General features: G+C 47.8%; 1 protein-coding gene across 2 annotated transcripts in view; it reads left to right on the forward strand.

Annotated features, from left to right (window-relative positions):
- Positions 1 to 13,332: 13,332 nt before the first annotated feature.
- The window catches only part of RELT (RELT TNF receptor), a 196,470-nt gene continuing 190,534 nt past the window's right edge, over positions 13,333 to 19,268 (forward strand). Inside the window, exon 1 of one of the 2 annotated variants that reach the window (XM_069640114.1) lies at positions 13,333 to 13,550. The gene's annotated coding sequence lies outside the window, so the exon portion shown is untranslated. The remainder of the gene's footprint in view (positions 13,551 to 19,268) is intronic. The other variant, XM_069640116.1, reaches the window with a different exon arrangement.

A 19,268-nucleotide genomic window follows, 5' to 3' on the forward strand; every position in this document is an offset into this window, starting at 1 on the left:
TTTTAATTTTTCTTCCATCGATTTTAATTCCCCTGGATTTGATTTAAGAGCTTAAACTGGTTTTGCGCAAGGGTTGTACTTTCTCGATATTTTTCCTCCATAACCACCATGTGGAGGTGTAAGTAGGCAGTGAGTCGGACCATTTTAAGCTGTTCCTCTTTAATATTCGGAGTCATATAGTACTCAGTCAAGGCTTGATGTAACTGGCCAATGTCCTGCCACACATCCATGTTCATGGAGGTGACCTGTTGCATCATGTTGGATAGCCAGGCCCCCTATTACTTTTCTGACCATTCCCTCTAATGAATAGTTTGGACAGAAGGTGCTGCCTATCTATATTAATCTCTACGGTGCTCAATATGAAAAGTGTTCTTCCTTTATTTAATTATCTATGCAATATCAAATCTGTACTCTGCTTTTGTATAGGTTAGGGTTATGTTTACTTTATTTTTACACACAGGCATGATGCCTAGGGTATAGGTTTGGGGCTAGTGCTTTTACAGTTTAACACAGCTTTCGAACCACCAAAAGTATCACTACCTTCAATGAGTTAGCCTGCAGTGTTAAACTGTCACATTTGGAAACACTTACGTCAATCCCAGAAGAGCCCCCAATGTGTAACAGATTTTATGACATGGCACACTCCAGCCAGGGACTTCTTCCACTGACACTGAAGGTGGCACACAATAAAACACGCCCTTTTATTTTTATGTGAAACATGGGTCCTTTTTTGAGAAGGCACCCAACCCGTCTCACACCCAGCTTAACAAATACCCATGTCACAATGGACCATGAACCATGCCGGTGTGTAACAATGAAATATTTATTTATTTTTAGAATTCAAATGAAAAATCAGAGCAAAACTAAATTTAGGGCAGCAGTCACCACGGTTTGGCAATAGAAATGCAAAACCTTATAATACAGTTAATTCAACTTTTAACATAAGATGCATACACCTTTAAGAGAAATGGCAACAAAATCACTAGTATTCACAATTGTAGATAGCACATAGGTTATGCACTCCCCATGCAACACTTCCCCCAAACACCTGCTGACTAAATTCTGTGTTGATGGGAAGCAGTGGCAAGGAGTCAGAAAGAAGATGAAAATGTTGCCCACCACCTCAGAATGGAAGGCCAAAAACAAAAAGTGAAAACCTTCAAATTGAGCAAAATGGCATACTCAGATTTCACTTGTTACTTATAGATCAGTTTACACTTGCGGTAGGATAGATAGGACAGAAATTCAGTGGCTGCACTAAAGAGACAAGGAAGCTTGCAGGTGACTGAGCAGGACACTAAAGCAACGTGAACACAGGTGAGAAAATCGATTTTGGGAGGAAAACAATGCAACAGAAATCACACACGGCAGAATTGGAATTTCTTTTTCACACATGCTTTAAACTGGCAAACAGCTAAGAAAATGGGCTTAGCAGTCAAAATGGGAAATCGGTTTTGGGGATGGGAAACAAAGGTACATACAGAACAGATAGGATACTGAGCGGAAGGGATGACTCTTTATAGGATGATAGTATGGTTTTGTTTTATGGGAAATGCAAGTCAGATTTTTAGAGAAAAACAAAATACATGGGCAAAATCGGTTTTGTTAGCACAATGATTAGTTCTACTGAGACTATATTTTAAGGACTATAATTGTTAAAGAAAGGCACTTGCCATGAAGTGGTTGGGTTCGAATTGCAACCAGCTCACCGTGAATCTCTTTACAGGGGAATTAATTGATTATTTCAAATGATACTAGGGACTTACACAGATAACTGAAATGATTTTAGAAAGGAATACGCTAACAGATATGGACTAACACAGATTATTCTAAGTAAAGGGTAAACAGAGGATACTGAAACTTTGGGAAATTGCTAGGGTTTTTTTGAGATTTTAATAGGATATGGACAGGATGCAAGGTAAAAGAGCGGGATATGCAGTTTTTGGGTACTAGGTGATGTGGTACTTTCAAGGCACACTTGAGTTTGGTAATTTGTACAGCCAGCAAGGCCTCTGGACAGCCGGGCCAAGGATCTGGTCACTGGGCAGCAGGGTCAAGAGATCTGGTTATTAGGTCAGCTGGGCTCTCCGGGATGGGAACAGCTGGGTAAGGTCTGGTCACTGTGGACAGCGGGATGGGGCAGCTGGGAAAACGATCTGGTCACTGGATTCTCCTAAAGGGGTTCAGCAGCCTCTCCTTTTTTCTCCCTGGATTATTGGGTATGCCTAGATCTAGATGGGTGGTTCTGCCTGAGTTTAGATGTTGCTGCCTGGATGGACTCAGCTGCCTCTGGATCTGGTTTTGGAGTCTTGGAATCTTGAATGTAAGAATGTTGAATATCGCTGGTCTCTCCCTGTCTACCCCTTAAATAGCCAGAGGGACATCATAGAATTTACAATCTGGGGAGAAGTACCCAAGAATTAGCCCTATCTTAGGATAGGCCAGCCTATCGGTCCTCCCACCTCCTTCGGGGCTGATTGGTTCAGGGGAAGTAACATCAGTTTATGTGTGTGCATTTTATGACTTGCTTTGTCTCAACACAGTTACTTTTTATCAAAAATAAGTTATGGAGCACAACTTAAAACATCTACTAGTCACCATCATGAGAAACAGATATGCATATTCCATATTTCACAGGGAATTGGACAACCCGATCGCCAACACTGTGTGAGGTAGCAACGCTTTTGGGTAATATTTTGCCATTTTTATAGGCAGCGCAATACTTACAATTCTGCAAATGGCTACACATATGCCCACTAGTATTTGGCATATTTTCCCCAAGTTTAATGTCTGTGACATTTATGCTTCCCCCAGAAATGCATTTTTCCTGCCATTCCAGTTCCCCAGGTGCCAGCAAGATGCCCTGGGTCTCATTTTGCTTGTTTAAAAATCACATTAAATACTGGCATAATATTGAAGGGTTGCCTATTTAGGGTGCTCGAACTAATGTCTTAATGTACAATAGTTCTTTAAAGTCAAGCGGGTACATTTGTAAGAGATGTGGGCGGTCCTCAACCCCCCACAGCCAAATGTCTTCTGCCAGGCTTGGCTTGCACAAAGGACCTCCTGGGAGAGGGTGTTTGAAGGAAATCACATCTTTAAGTCAAATAGAGGGCTTCACTCCCTTCCTTTGTATTTGATGGCAGTCCTGTGGGCCAGTTTGGTGAAGCTAGTAATTATCACACCCTCAGTCCAAGAAGAACAGAGCACATGTCCTTGCAATATCAGTTCACTGGTAGGTGCGAAAAAATGGGAGGCAAGCTTTCCTGCCAAACGGGTTTGACTGAAATTCCTGGGCCTCAGCCAGGCTCATTGAAGTCTTTGTGGGGGGGTAGGGGGGTAGCATAAGGTACATGGCTTTGCAGCCCCCCTCGCACCCAAAAATACAATAATATTTTGTGTGCGAGCAATAGTGAAATATTTGACATTTAACTTTCATTGACATTTTTCCTGATTTTCAAATTCACATGTGTGTTTATTTCAGTGCATTTTGAGTTTGCCAATGCAGTTTCTGTAGCACACAGTTTCATGTTAAATAGCCTTCTGGTGGACTTTTACAGATACGGTCAGTTTCTGGACACACAAAGATATACGGCCAAGCATTCCTTTGAAAATGACATTAGAAAAAGAAACACTGTGTTCTTTCTTTCACTCACTGCAGTTTGTGTGCGATGGTTTTAGCAAACGAAAACACAGGCCGTGTTTAAATGGAAATCTGCATTCTTTGCCTTTAAATGAAATGATATTGTATTTATATTGCGCTCATACACAAGTGTTTCAGAGCGCGACCAGGCAAAGGGATGGGAACAGGGGAGAACAAAAACAACGATCTTACTAGGCCCAGTGACATTAAGAGTGCACAAGTGCATGGGAAAGGGGGAAAGTGCGTGGAAGGGGAGAAAAGTGGAAAGTGTGGAACAGAGGAGAGAAATAGAATAAATAATAAATGGTAGTTGTAGATTCTGTAAAAATTCCATAGAGATAGAATCGTTACGTCATTTAATGACTGAATGCCCAGAACTATTAGCCTGTAGAACACGGTACTTTGTGGAATTTGTAAATAAGGATGCTGTACTGAGATATCTGTTATGGCTAAGGATGTTACACAGCAAATCTTTGTCCTTGAGTAAGAGTTTCAGCATTCCTAAAAGATATTGGTAAAATAGACTCTGTAAATATCCCAGAGAAATAGGATGGTTAAATCATGTGAAGATGGATGGATTAGAATTTAATTCTGGTAAACTATGGTACTATGTTAGTTGTATAAAGAATGAGGGTGTTTTGTGAAATTTTTTATGGCTAAGGACGTAACATGATGAATTGTGTGCTTTGAAGTCACAAGTTTTAGTTCCTCTCTTTAAGTATGCAAAATAGATTGAAAAGTGTAATGATTTTCTAAGGATATATTGCATATGGACATGTTTATTATGTATAGGAAATGTTGAATCTGTTCTTTTTTAATGTGTAAAGTTATGAGTAGGAATGGGTAAAATGTGTAAACAAGAAATGTTTTCTGTTTCATGTAAAAATCTTTTTTGTAAACGTTTTTACAAACTATAAACAAATAGAAAAATGCTTAAAAAATAATAAGTAAAATAAATAAATAAAGGGCGATAAACAGTGGAAGTGCAGCCAGCAAAGTGCTAAGTTAGTCAGATAAGGTGTATCTGATAAGCGCAGAAGAGGAGTGGGTGGGGGACTGTATGGGTACAGATACAGACTCCAGTGCAAGGGGTTTCCTGGAGACAGTGCAGGAGGGAGGCAGGTTGAGAGGGTACCTGGGCCCGAAGAACAGAGGGAGGCCAGGTGCACGGTGCCGAGGAGCAAGCAGGCCAGCAGGGGAGAAGAGGGGCAAAGGCAGAAGTGAAGAGGAAGGACTTGAGCTGCTTCCGGAACCATAGATGGTTCTCCTCAAGTTTCAAGGTGGCAGGCAGGCTGTTCCAAAGGGAGGCCCCAGCCGAAGACAGAGATCTACCCCGAGCTCGTTTCTTTGAAAAACAACAGACCCTGAGGGAGTTAGAAGAAGAGGAGCGAAGGGCTCGAGAGGGGAGGTATTTATGGAGGGATAGTTGAAGGTATTTTGGACCCAGGCCCCATAAGGTCTTGTGGACAATGCAGAGGGTTTTGAATTTAATCCTTGCATCCACTGGTTGACAATGAAGGGATTTCGGAGCTGGAGCGATACAATCCCAGGGCTTGAGGCCAAGGACAAGTCTCGCAGTCCAGTTCTGGATTAGTTGTATAGGGCGGAGAGTGGAGGCAGGTAGATTTAGAAAGAGGCTGTTATAGTAGTTCAGCCTAGAGAGAACAAGAGCCTGAGAGACAGTGAGCTTCTGGGGGAAGCAGAGGAAAGGCAGAGTACTTCTAAGGAGATGCAGTAAGACGTTTGACTTTTTAGAGACATCAGAGATGTGTGCGGACAAGGAAAGTGTGGAGTCAAAGATGAGCCTGAGGTTCCTAGCCTTGCAGGTAGGGGTTGGAGGGGGTCGAAGGGAGGCCGGCCAGAGTATGAGGGGAAAGGATGGTGAAGGTGCACCAATGAGGAGGATTTCAGCCTTGTTGGCATTAAGACAAAGATTGTTGGCAGCACACCAATTTTGAATGGCGATTATGCAATCAGAGATAAGGGATGGAGAGGAGGTGGCTGAAGGAAGCCTGAAAATGAGTTGGGTGTCATCAGCATAGCACTGGAAATTTGAGCAGAAAATGGAAATGCAGTAGGTGAGAGTTGCCAGGTATTGGTTGAAAAGCCAAGGCAAGAGGTTAGACCCCTGGGGAACACCACAGGTAGAGTGGGAGATAGAAGATAGGAAGGACCCAAGTTGTACCTGGGAGGGACGGACAGAGAGGAAAGAGGTCATCCAGGCCCGAGCCTGATCAGTGATACCCAGGTTGTCACGGAGATGATTGAGCAGGGTGATATGGTTGACTGTGTTGAAAGCAGAGGAGAGATTAAGTAGGATGAGGACAGAGGGAGTGTTAGAGTCAGGGTTGGAGAGCAGGACTTCAGAGAAGTTCAGAAGAGCCGTTTTCGTGCTTCTGGCAGCTCTGAAGCCAGATTGGTGGTCATGGAGAGAGTCAACTGAGTCAGAATGAAGGTTAAGCTGAGAGATGGCCAACTTTTCCAGGAGCTTACCCAAAAAGGGAGCAATGGAAATTGGGCGATAGTTAGCCGGACAAGAAGGATCAACTGTGGGTTTCTTGCGGAGAGGATGCACAAGTGAGTGCTTCAGAGGGGAGGGGAAAGAACCAGAGGCAAACGAGAGATTGCAGAAATCAGCAAGGGCTGGAGCAAGGGTATCAATGTGGTCCTTAATGATTTTCGAGGAACTGGGATGGACCTGTTTTGATGAGGGTCTCATAGATCGGACTTGTCTAGCGACCTCATCAGGGGAGAAAAGAGGATAGGAAGAGAGGGAGCGAGAGGGAGGGGGGTAGCTGAAGGAGGGTCATCAAGCAGAGAAGGAGAGGGGGGAGGTGGGGCAGCTGAGGAAAGGGAGGACAAGATGTCCTGGGCTTTAGAGATAAAGTGAGAGGCAAGGGCATTGCAAAGAGCCTGGGAGGCGAGAGGAGGGGTGGAGACTGCAGCAGCTTTCGCCAGCTCCTAACAGATTTGAAAGAGTTTGGCTGAGTTGTTAGATGCTGCAGAGACGTGGGCTTCAATGTGATTTCCCAGTACATCAGCTGTCTGGAAATGTATTGCCTTTCTTCTTGGTACTCAGCAGAAGTAAAGAATGCCAGGGTGGGTTTTCATGAAGAGCACAACTTTGTGATGTTTTAAAAATGAAATCACGAGCAAATTGCAAAGCCGTCTTGGATGTCATGTGTGCAGCTTAAGTATTCAGAAAACAGAACAGCAAATGTAGTGCCGGCCTGCATGTAGGTTATTTTCAGATGGTTTAAATTGAGGTAAAATAATGAGAGAGCACTTCTTTTGATGGCATTTCTTGTATTCAGTGCTCGCCACAGATATGCGCCATCGAAAGGAAAGCGCAATCGTTTTTTTCCTCAATATTTCCATGCGGTTTTGAGGTAAAGGGATTTTTGTCGTGGGCCTTAAATGTACCCCACAGTTATTAAAAACTGCCATAATATACATATATATTTTCTGATTCAGCTAATCATGGGTTATTACATAAAATGCCTGCCGGGTCTGCATCATTTAGCATGATCGTTTGGCAATTTTCCACCGTTTTCACTGAAAGCATAACAATTATGAACACGTAATGTTCTCACATTCTTAATTTCACCTTTCACCAGTTTGCCAACTCTTAAATTTGCGACATTTTTAGATCAGCCAGAAACCCATTTTAGATGGCCATTACAGTTCCCTGAGTCATAGGTGGATATCACATCACCAGAATCACCTGGATATTACCTAAAAAAATGACACATAAATAAATAAAGAAAATCTGACTTATGGTTTCTGAGAAAAATGGCAAAATGATAATAGTCCTTTCAAACAAAAGGGAATCTTCTTATAAGCAAATATGAGCTTCCCTTCCTCCATGTCATTTGTCTCTCTGTGCCAGTGTTTTTATTAGTCTCTTTGAAGTTGGTTGCCTGTTTGAAGTTGGAGTTTCAGCTCGTAAATAGGGGATACATTTGCTACACAGAGATCCCCCACTGTAGATAATGGCCCGTACTGGTCCTGTGATGTCACGCGGCCTGAAAGGCATCCATTTCTTGAATTTCTTTCAAAGTTCAGCTCCTCTTAATTGTAGCCTCTTTTGTCACACCACCTCTATACATTCCGGGGGTGCACCAACCAGGGCCATTTGTCTCTGCACAGAGCCCTTCAGGGACAGCACCTTTCATTCAGGCAACATTTTATTGCAGTTGTAAACAGCGGGGATGCAAGCCAGGCTGGCCGTGGGGAGGTTCTTTGTGAAGTTTACCCAGCCACAAGCCAAAAGGCTTGCGCGGGCCTACAGAACGTTTTTCATGGAAACAAAGTGGGCTTTTCTTTTCAAATGTTGGCTGGTATTTTGCCTGCGGAACATAATATACATTACTTTTTGTGAACACGCAGCATGTATTTTCCCTGAAATCTTATATTAGATGGGGTACATTTTTCACATTTAAACTGCAAACAAACATGCAAAGCTGTTTTTGTGTTAGTGTTTACAAATCCTGTTTTTTCATGTGAAAGGGACAGTTGAATGTCTTCTTCCTTGGTGAATTAAAATGCTCCTTTTCTTTTGGTAATGACAGGTAGGCCTTTTTAACATGGACCTTCAGTTTGGGGTCTTTGATTACAGCCCACAGCTGCCTGTTATTCTTTTACAAATGTGTGGCAATCATGTGTTAGAATGTACAGAGTGTTCTTTGTTCTCTGTAAGTGGGGATACCATGCTCTCCATTGGCAGCAAGAAAACCACAGTAAAACAAAAATTAAGAAAACTGCAGATAAGCCTTTGTACACAATTGTGTATCAGTTTCAGTCTGTTTTTCATTCTCACAGTCTTACAGACATCATCCAACAGCCTATGTCAGTCTCATAGTTACACAGTCTCGTAGGCAGTGTCACTCACATCTACTAGGTCACAGTCTTGCAGTGACAGCCTCACATGCAGTCTCCAGCCCCAGAGTCTGTCAGTTGAACAGTTGAATGGTCTTACATTCTCACAATCACGCACTCAGTCAGCCTCACAGAATCTCAGTCAGTTAGTGATTTTCATAGTTTCAGAGTCACAATCACAAACCACACGTGCTCACTCTCACATTTATAGTAACAGTGGCAGTCATGCCCCCGCAACACAGTCGTTTACATTTACTGTCTCATTCATACAGTCCCAGCCAGTTTCAACAGTCATAGTATAGGTCTGACTTATAGTCCCACACTCTGTTTCTCAGTCATCTACTCTCTGATTCTCAGTCATGTACACATTATCACACTCAGTATCACAGTCACTGTCATTCACACCCTCACAGTCCCACAGGCAGTCACAATTGCATCATCACACTAGGTCACTGTTGCCATCTTGCTCTCACATTTACACACTCAGACTGTCTCACTGTATGACAGACAGTGACAAAATCACACAACCACTGCCGCACAGTCAGTTTCACTGTCTTGGTCTCCCATAGTCTCACATTCACACAATTTCCTAGTCACAGCTATTCTCACAGTCACCCAATCACAACCACTGACTCAATCTCACATGATCACTCACTGTCATGCACTCAGTCATAGCCGCAAAGTCACACACACACACTCAGTCATAGCCACACAGCTACATGCACAGGCAGTCTCTGTTAAACTGTCAGTCACATTCACACAGTCTCGTGCTCCTACAGTCACAATATCTCCATCTCTTCCTCTGCTGTATCACTTCATCGCCCCCCCTCACTTTCTCTCTCATTGTAGAGTTTATTTCCGGTTGGGGTGCAAATGGGGCAGAGGGAGTTGAAGAAAGAAAGAATGAAAGGCTGCATGGAGAGTTTTTAAAGGGGGTGGATGCTGAATGCATAAAGTGTTATGCAATCGACAATCATTTCGGTCTGTTGAGCTGAAACAACCACCACCTATGCGTGCATAAAGATTCATGTGTGCAGGGGCACTGAGTACGAGGGGCTGTGGGGGGTCGGGGCTGAGCCCCTCATCCCACCGGAGAGAAGAGATGCAGTATGGATGGGGAAAAACGATGGTTAGAAATTGTGGGACAGATGCAAAGCAAGAGGGTCTTGCTTTGCATCTGTCCCTCAATTTCTAAAAATCTTTTTGGGTTGGGTATACTTCTAGATATGTGCACCAGGGTGCACAGATGTAGAGGTACACCCAACCCAGAAGGATTTTTAGAAATGGAGGCACAGATACAAAACAAGTCTGTCCCTCAATTTCTAAAAATCGTTTTGGGTTTGGTGTATTTGTACATCTGTGCACCCCTCTTTGCAAGAGGGGTGCACAGATGTAGAGGTACACCCAACCCAAAACGATTTTTAGAAATGGAGGTACAGATGCAAAGCGAGGGAGTGGAGCAGGGGCAGGGAGAGGGCAAATTAGACTGTTTGTATGTCTCTGAGTGTGCACGTGGTGAGGGTGAATGCTATGGGCGGGGAGCGGAGGCGTATGAGCCAGCACTTTCTAGTAGAGCTGCCATATTTGAAATGGGGCAATGCTGGTACTCCTCAGTTAGCTCGCTATACTCTTGATGGGGTAGTACTGCTGTAGCAGGGCTTTTATAATTGTTGAATCTTCTCAGTGATAATTCAATGCTTTTGTTGAGGCAATGCTAGTTCATCTTAGTGGGGTTGCTATACTTTTGATGGGACAACATCAGCACTTCTCAGTTGAGCTGCTACACTCTTATTGACAAGGCCCCAGCACTGCTCAACAGATGTATTTCTTTTTATTTTAATTGTTTATTTATAATGCGTGTACTACCCAGAGGTTCCTAAGCGCGGGCTGAGGGAGCGAACCTGGGTTGCGCAGACAGAGGGAGCGAACCTGTGTTGTGCAGACCGAGGGAATGAACCTGTGTTGCACGGACCGAGGGATCGAACCTGTGTTGCTCTGTGTCATCTTGCTTCCAAGGCGAGCACGTTCCCCCTGAGCTGTCCGTCCGATACTCTAAAGATCTGAAGTACATTTAATGATACAGAACCAGAACTATTGAGCAAGTCTGTCATCATCAGAATAACTCAACACTGTCGTGGTTATACAAGAGCTCATATATTTAAAGGGATGGAATTACTCAGAATGTAGCAGCACTGTTCAATAACTCAAAGTTCTTAAGCATAGTTAATGTGAGAATACTACACTTCTCACCGTTGGGACAATACTGCCACTTCTCACAGAGGCTTCTACACCTTTTATGGGGCAGCACTGATCCAGACTACTGCTCACATGCTCAGAATTGTCATTTCTCAGCAGGACTGCAACACTATACCATTGTGTTCTGTATGTTTCACCACCAATGGGGATTCATGGCTCTCTCCCAGTGTCTAAATAGTAGATCTGTCTGCATTCACTTGGCAACAGGCATGTCCGGAGCTGCCTGTTGTCCATAAGCTGTCGCTCAGGATGTTGGGAGCCATGATGGGGCAAGGGATAGAAGGCTCGAGCCTGTCCGATAGCAGAATCAGCAGGGTCTTAAAACCTGCTCACTCCTTCTGGATGGGCCATGGGGCAAAATGAGCCTGATCCCACATACAGGGGGTTGTTACCCCTTTATCTCTCCTGAATGAAAGAATAAGCTCTCTCAGACACAAGTTATCACCACTGCACACGCATTGAATGAATATGGTATGGATCTATAGATCGAGAAAACTGGAGTGACAATTCAGAATGTTTTAACAAAAATATAATTGTCTTCCCAGATGGGAGACTGACTCCATTAATATACATGGGGTCACTGAGATGACCAAGAGTGAAACTGTACATCCAGTTGTGAGATTACCAGCAACGGTTGATACTATGCTCCAAGGGATTCTATGCTCCAAGGAGTGAGGTACCCACTCAATATATCTCACTGTTTATAGGTGTGAGACCCATCCTGAATGCTTGCCCAAAAAGCCTTGGCCAGAGTTTCACACTGAAGAAGTGAGCATGTTATCCGGGGTCTGCAGCCCACACACATGCAGGGGATTCCCATGCTCCCACTTGCGAGATTTGCACCAAATTAATGAGATTGTGCTCCAAGGAAGGAGGCACACGCACAGTCTTTGCTCTGACGTTTGACACACTCACAGGATGGGACGGCATTTCGTTGTCCCATCCTAGTTGTGTTGCTCTGCCTTTTGAGGGCTACTACAACCTGGATGATTATAGAGGGGTGGAGTAGGGGCAGTGATGGCTTACTGGAATGCAACTCGAAGGCTTAAATCTCCTTTTTACTTGACTTTAGTATATGCAGTACATGCTAGCCAATGTTTCCAATGTTCTGCGCTGCGTGTGCCTCCACCCCCCCGCGCGCCGTTGCACCAAGTTGGTGACTACATGCAAATTTGCAGTCTTATAACTGCCAGTGATGTCACTTCCTGTATTTGCCCCCCCCCCACCCCCGGGAAATTCATAAGTCGGCTCCCCTTCATGTGTGGTATTTCTACATTTCATAACTGGGCTCTTTGCTTAGTTGAAGTATGCTCAAAACCTACACTCTGTTATTAAGCATGACACTATGACACTTGCAAGCACCAATTAGAGCAGCTGCTGTTGTCCCAGAGCTAAATGTGAAGGCATGAATGCTGCTCAAATGTTTTGCTACCACAAATGGGCAAACAACATTCACACTGCTGGGTATTCCTTACACTGGTTATTACTAGTGTGTTTAATGAATGTTAATGCCTCTTGCACTAACATGGCCGGTAAACAAGTGGGCCAGGCCTACTTTGTGGCTCTGTTGTTTAGAGTTACACGGTACTGTTCCAGCCTTAGTGGCTGCAGTGCCGTTAGCGGCAAAAAAAAAATGTGGCACGCCCCTCCCCTCAAGTGTGCCCATGTCATGCTGGGGTGGGGAGGGGGGCATTTTTCAATAGGTGCTGATCAGCTCTCTATTGTTATTAAATGTGCTGCGCTCCCGAGAACGCAGGGCATTATGTCAATAGGGCGCCTGCCACACTTTCTCCCACCACGCCAGCTCGGGGAGATCTTGAAAGACTCCCCCAGAGCTGGTGTGGTCAGGGGCTAATGGCAAGGCGCCCCGGGCGGCCGCCCGAGCGGCCCACCCCTAAGGCCAGCTCTGTTGGACAGCATGTATGGCCCAGGGTAAGCGGAATGAGTGTTTAAACATTATTGTTTTTGTTTTCTTCAACCATTATTGTTGACACCATGAAGGATGGTGCAGAGATCAAAGTCTTTGATGGGCCATCACCAGACTGCGGCTGCTGAAGGCCGTGCCTCTGCTGTAATTTAAAGTGTTAGAAATATTAAATCAGCCAGCAGAGGATAAGCTCACATAACAGCAATGTGATGGTTCAGCTCTTCATTTGGAGAAATTCATGCTTATTATTGTAAAGTGCAATAAACTGCATATGCCAAAACTATTGGATATGTCAAACCTTTTTTTTAATGGTTTCATTATAGTTTCTTTGCACAAATAACCACAAGGGGTTTTAATTGGTACAGTACAGCCTTCATAAGTTAGACAACGGCCCCATCTGCAAAGAAGGACGACATGTGGCAACATACGATGAATATCAGAACGCGCTTTTTTCCTCCGGAAGCTGTGCAGGAGTTGGCGCGCGCTCCTTTTGGGCAGGAAGGCTTGCGGGCTCCCCTGCAGGCAGCCGCATGCTATCCCGGCTGGCTCCTGTAGGGGCCGCTGTGTCGCAGGCCCGCGTGCACTGCGGGCCTGCGCGCGCCGATCGCCTCCGCCGGACCGCAGCTTCCCCGCCTCCCGGCTCAGTGAGTGTGAGAAGGAGGTGGGGCCAGGGCAGCCCCTGGGCGTGGCTATGCAAATGAGCCTGCTCACAAAGAGCCGGGAACCGGCAAAGAGTTTCCACATCGCCCTCCAGGTCCCCCCTGACCCTGCGCGACACTGCCCGAGGCGGCGATCTACCCCGGGTGCTGTGCTGAATAGAGAGCCGGGAGTCCGGACACAGCTCAGGTAAGGGGTTCCCCCTCTGCAAAGCGCTCAGTATTGTGCGCAGCGGGGGCAGAAGCCGGCGCGCGCACGACCTTCATAGAGGAGCGTCTGCGGCACCCGGGCGCATCTCCCGCAGTGTGATAAGTGGCTCTGGGAATACCCTGATCCTGAAGTGTAGAGGGGTGCTGTGTGTCAGGCCACTGCACTAAGCGCATGATGTGCAGCGTTATACTGTCCATAGGGGCACGGTACTCCGGTGTGGCACGTGTACTGCCCGGCGGGTCACTGCTCTGACTCCCGGCTCATGATGTGCAGCATAGCGCGGTCCATCGGATCCTGTACTGTCGGCTCATGATGTGCAGTGTTATACTGTCTAATGGGACACAATTCCCCTGCCCATGTCTTCAATCCCGTGGACTGCCTCTCGGGTCACTGTACTGATCCCCTGCTCATGATCTGCACGGTTATACTGTGTATAGGGGCACTGTACTCCTGGCTCATGTGTAGCGCATGTACTGCCCAGCGGGACACTGCTCTGAGTCCTGCTCATGGTGTGCAGCATAGCACAGTCCATCGGATCCTGTACTGTCGGCTCATGATGTGCAGTGTTATACTGTCTAATGGGACACAATTCCCCTGCCCATGTCTTCAATCCCGTGGACTGCCTCTCGGGTCACTGTACTGATCCCCTGCTCATGATCTGCACGGTTATACTGTGTATAGGGGCACTGTACTCCTGGCTCATGTGTAGCGCATGTACTGCCCAGCGGGTCACTGCTCTGAGTCCCGGCTCATGATGTGCAGCATAGCGCGGTCCATCGGATCCTGTACTGTCGGCTCATGATGTGCAGTGTTATACTGTCTAATGGGACACAATTCCCCTGCCCATGTCTTCAATCCCGTGGACTGCCTCTCGGGTCACTGTACTGATCCCCTGCTCATGATCTGCACGGTTATACTGTGTATAGGGGCACTGTACTCCTGGCTCATGTGTAGCGCATGTACTGCCCAGCGGGACACTGCTCTGAGTCCTGCTCATGGTGTGCAGCATAGCACAGTCCATCGGATCCTGTACTGCCGGCTCATGATGTGTCGTGTATAATATTTCTCTAGGGTACTGTACTCGCAGCTCATGATGTGCACTTTTACACTCTCTACAGAGACACCATTCTCCTGGCACATGTATAGCGTGTACGGTTAATGGGGTCACTGTACTGATGCCCTGCTCCTGATGTTCAGGGTTATACTATTGATGGGGGCACTGTACTCTTGGCTCATGTCACACAGTGTATGCCACCTCATTTATGTGACGTGTATAGTCTATCGGGAAACCATACTCCTGGCACATGTGTAGTGTGAACGGTTTATGGGGGTCACTGAACTGATGATGTTCAGGGTTATACTATCTATAGGGGCACTGACTGTACTCGTGGCTCATGTTCCGAGCGTTGTGTGTGCTGTTGCCTGGTTCATTATGCGCAATGTGTGTCTATCGCGACAATGTACTGCTGGCAGGTGAAGTGCTGTCTATAGGCACTTAGACTCGGCGGAAGGTTTATAGGGTCGCCATACTATGGACCCTGGTGTAAAGTGTGTACTGTCTGTGGGGGCAATGCCCCTCTGACCCCCTGGTGTACTGTGTTGGTTATACTGTATCTTTGACGCCTGATGCACAGTATGTAGGCTGCCTCTTTCGATGCAGGTGTGCACCACCCCTCCTGCTATACGGTGTGCCGCGACACCGTGCTCCTGCTGTGCATGGCGTATGATAACATTGTGCTAGGTGTTGGTGCTGGTGTGCACTGTGTTTGATGGTAGTGTGCACTTGTGTATAGTGTGAGTGAGAGCCTTGTGCTCCTGGGCCCTGCTCAAGAGTGTGTGTGTGTGGCATCGTGCCCCTATCTTATGTGTGCAATGTGTGCTGTAAAATGGTGCTTCTGATGTACAGTGTGTAACATTGTTCCCCCATGTCCCGGCTCTACACTGTACGCAATATGTTGTGGGGCTGTGCCCTGATCTTCTGATGGGCAGTGTGTTGTTGCACAGAGAAAGGGGAGATTAACTGCTTTAGGGGGATAAAAAAGGGTCCCAAATATGGAAGCCCCACCGGCAGTGCGTAGTTCTGCTTTGGGAAGAACCTCGTGTTTATTTCTCTTCGGCTTGTGGTTGATCATTTACATGCGAAACTAGTCGGTGGCATCCATGGTTAGAGAAGCAAGGAATGCGCATTATCCCGCTGAGCTGCCCCGCCATGGCACTATAATGTATTTTCGTATATTCAATCGCAGTCAAAGGTATCCGTTGTGTCTGAGTGGCAGGACGGTGGAGTGTGTGCTCGTCTCCCAGGTGGCAGCCCGCGTTTATTATCTGGGAGGCTGGGGGCGGGATGGCAGTAGTGTCGTGGGGCTTGATGCCACAAGTTTGGGAGGGGGTGTCATCATCCGGGTGCCTCTAACGACGGGGTGTCGGACTTTCCCTGGCCGCCGCAGGGGCCGAGCCCCGAGTTCGAGGTGTTGCATTTTCTGGGGGGCACGCACGTTCACACGACGATCAGCTGCGTGCACACATTGCATAGATGTGTAAATGCAGGGGGCGGAACACCCCTTCCCAAAGCAGACATACCATTTGGGGACAATTAGATGTTTTGCAGCGGAGCAAGAGGTTCTGTTTCTCACTTGATTTGCATTGGAATTAAGATATTTTAGGAGGGCGCATTTATTTTTTATTTTTATGAAGGGTCGAGAAGAGGCAGGGATATTTTAAACTGCAACGTGTGCATTCTACGCTGTAAACCAGGGCGGCGAGGCCTGCGTGTGTGCGCAGCGGAGGTGGATGTGAAGTGCGAGGCACTTTGAATGGAAATCGTGCTGCTGAGGTTGAGAAGGAAACACCGTTGAGTGGGTGGGGGGGGGGGGTTGAGGGGAGGGGTGTCTGGGCGTTATGTCACGGCTTCTGGCCCCCGCGGGCGGGCGGGCAGGCTGTGCGCGACCTTCCGGCCCGTGATTTTTAAAGTCGGATGTTTTCGGAGGTCATCGCCAGTCACCGGAAGCTGCAGGCCGGGGCCACGGGAAGTTTGCCGTTGTGCCGAGTTACCAGGGCCTCCCTGGGCAGGAACACAGCCAGCGGCAACACGTGAAGGGCCTTGTTTCGTATTTCCGTTTTGGCAAGGCCTTGTTTTCATGTGTTGTAATGAGCGGCTCCTTTGAAACACTGGCCACAGGGCTCGCAGAGAATTACGATGAAGCAAAAACACGCGTTGCCATTGTCTAGTGTAGGGGGGTGGGGAATGGAGGTGCTGAATAAAGGTCCTCTGTCCTCGAAATAGTAAGAAAATCCCTGAAGTGTGGCGTGGCCCCTTTAAGGGCAAGCACGCGACGGAGTGACGTTCACTCCGTCGCGTGCCATATAAATAAAGGGGCGTCGCCCGGCGGCAGGAGAGCCACCGGGGAGCCCACACGAACAACATCGGTCTCCGTGTGTCTCTGTGTGCACGGGGGTGTGGGGGCTCACGGGGGCGGCGGGATCGCCCGCTAACAATGGCGACGAAGTCGGATCGATCCCTGGGACAGGTGGCAACGTTTCCGAGATGCGCAGATGATCGCGTGTGAGCGCATCCGTGAAGGTTGGCCGCGGAGAGGGGAGAGACACGCGTGGCCGGCGGCCATTTTGACGACAAGGCCTCGGAAACTCACGGCTTCATAACGAAGCATCTGTGAGAGATCCGGACCCAATTTTTGGAGAATCCAGTGGCGGACAGTCACTGCTTGCAACACGTGCTGGTGGAAATGCAAGTCATTTGCATTTTCACTGTTTTTCATCGAGTTTAAGGGTGGAGCTACCTGGAGGCCTACTGGATGCACACTGGGGCCTACCCTGCTCAATTTTTGGACTCTTCAATCCTACACCGGCTGAAGTCTGGAACCTGGTGGTCCTACATTTGCCTGGAAAATCCTCGAACCTGGACATCATCTGAATCATCTGAGGGGCTGGGATCCTCATCAAGGTACTGGTTGTGTTTGGTGTCCAAGTTGCGGCCCCATCACGGGGTGCCTGTGCGCTTTACACCATGGATCAAGGTGCAGCGGCCGCCGTGGCCCAACAGCAGGCTGCTGCTCCAGCCCAACCCCCGCCTGCCCTTCCACCAAGACCATTGCAGAGACCTCCCGGTACCCTACAGCCAATGCCAGAGTTTGATGTCTCGGGCACGCCATCAAGCCTGGGACAGAGGTGGAAGATGTGGATGGACAGGCTGGAAATGTACTTCAGGGCCACGATGGAGACGAGTGACGACAGTAAGTTGGCCACTCTCCTGTATTCTGCAGGCCCTGCTGTGCACGAGATCTTCTTGTCCCTGCAACCAGCGGATGGGTCTTTTGATGCCGCCAAAACTGCGCTCCACAATCACTTCCTGCCCATGGCCAATGTGGATTACGAACGGTTCCTAATGGGCAACACCAGACAGAAAGATGACGAGACTTTGGATGTGTTTTATGGGCGGCTGCGCAGGCTGGCGGCACCTTGTGCTTGGAATGACCCTGATGAGATGATTCGCAACCACCTCATTCAGGGCTGTTCCTCTGGTAAGCTGAGACGTCAAATCCTGCGCGAGCCTGGTATAACACTACCCCGCATCCTAGAACTGGGGAGGTGCCACGAGGTGTCGGAGCTGCGGGCATCAAGGATGGAAGCGGGCGTGCGCCCTGGTAGGGTGGAAGAGGTATGCGCAGTCGGAAGAGGTCGCGGATCAAGACGCCCCATGAATACTCAAAGTCCACGGCCCCAAGGGGCGCAGTCCTCGTGCCTAAAATGTGGATATGACCTCCCGCACCCAGCAGACTGTCCAGCAGCGGGAGTGAAGTGTGGACGATGTGGGGGCACAGACCATTTTGCAAGAGTGTGCAGATCGACGGTCCCGAAAATGGTCCCCAGGGGACCTGTCCGGGCTGGCTCTTTCCGCCCCCAGAGAACATCCAATGTTGCCCAGGTGGACCAGGCCGACGATGGCCCCCCTCAAGAAGGTGAGGAGGAAGAAGATGATGAAGAGAATGTTTTCTTCGTGTCATGCGTAAGAATGCTGAAATCGCACTCCAAGAGACAGCCGAGATGCGATGTACTGGTCAATGGGGATTCAGTACCCATGTTGGTGGACACGGGGGCGTCCGTGAACGTGATGGCCAGGCAACACTATGATGCAATGCAGGCACCGCCACCGCTGGCGGCACCGAGAGCGCGCATTTTCACATTTGGAGGCAACCATCCAATCCCACTGGATGGTGTGTTTGTGGCTGACACTCAATATGGCAACTCAGGCATTCGGGCAAGGTTTTACGTCACGCCGGTGAGCACCAACACGCTCCTCTGCTGCGCAGCTGCTGAAGCTTTGGGGATTGTGACATTCGCATACAACGTATATCTTGACGACATCCAGGAGCTCCTGGAGAAGCACACATCCCTCTTTGAAGGCATTGGACAGTTGGTGGGGGAACCAGTCCGCTTGCACATTGATGAGTCCATACAACCGGTGGCTCTGAAGCACCGGCGCATACCGTTTCACCTCAGGGATCTGGTAGACCAGGAATTAGACAACCTTGTTCAGCTGGACATAATTGAGAAGGTGGAAGGCCCCACTCCTTGGGTCTCACCCATTGTCGTCGCACGGAAGCCCAAACAACCAGATGCAGTAAGGATTTGTGTCGACATGCGCCTGCCCAACAAGGCGATCAAAAGAGAGAGACACCT

This window comes from Ambystoma mexicanum, chromosome 7q (assembly GCF_040938575.1).
Source record: "Ambystoma mexicanum isolate Mex_15411 chromosome 7q, UKY_AmexF1_1, whole genome shotgun sequence".
Classification (NCBI taxonomy): domain Eukaryota; kingdom Metazoa; phylum Chordata; class Amphibia; order Caudata; family Ambystomatidae; genus Ambystoma; species Ambystoma mexicanum.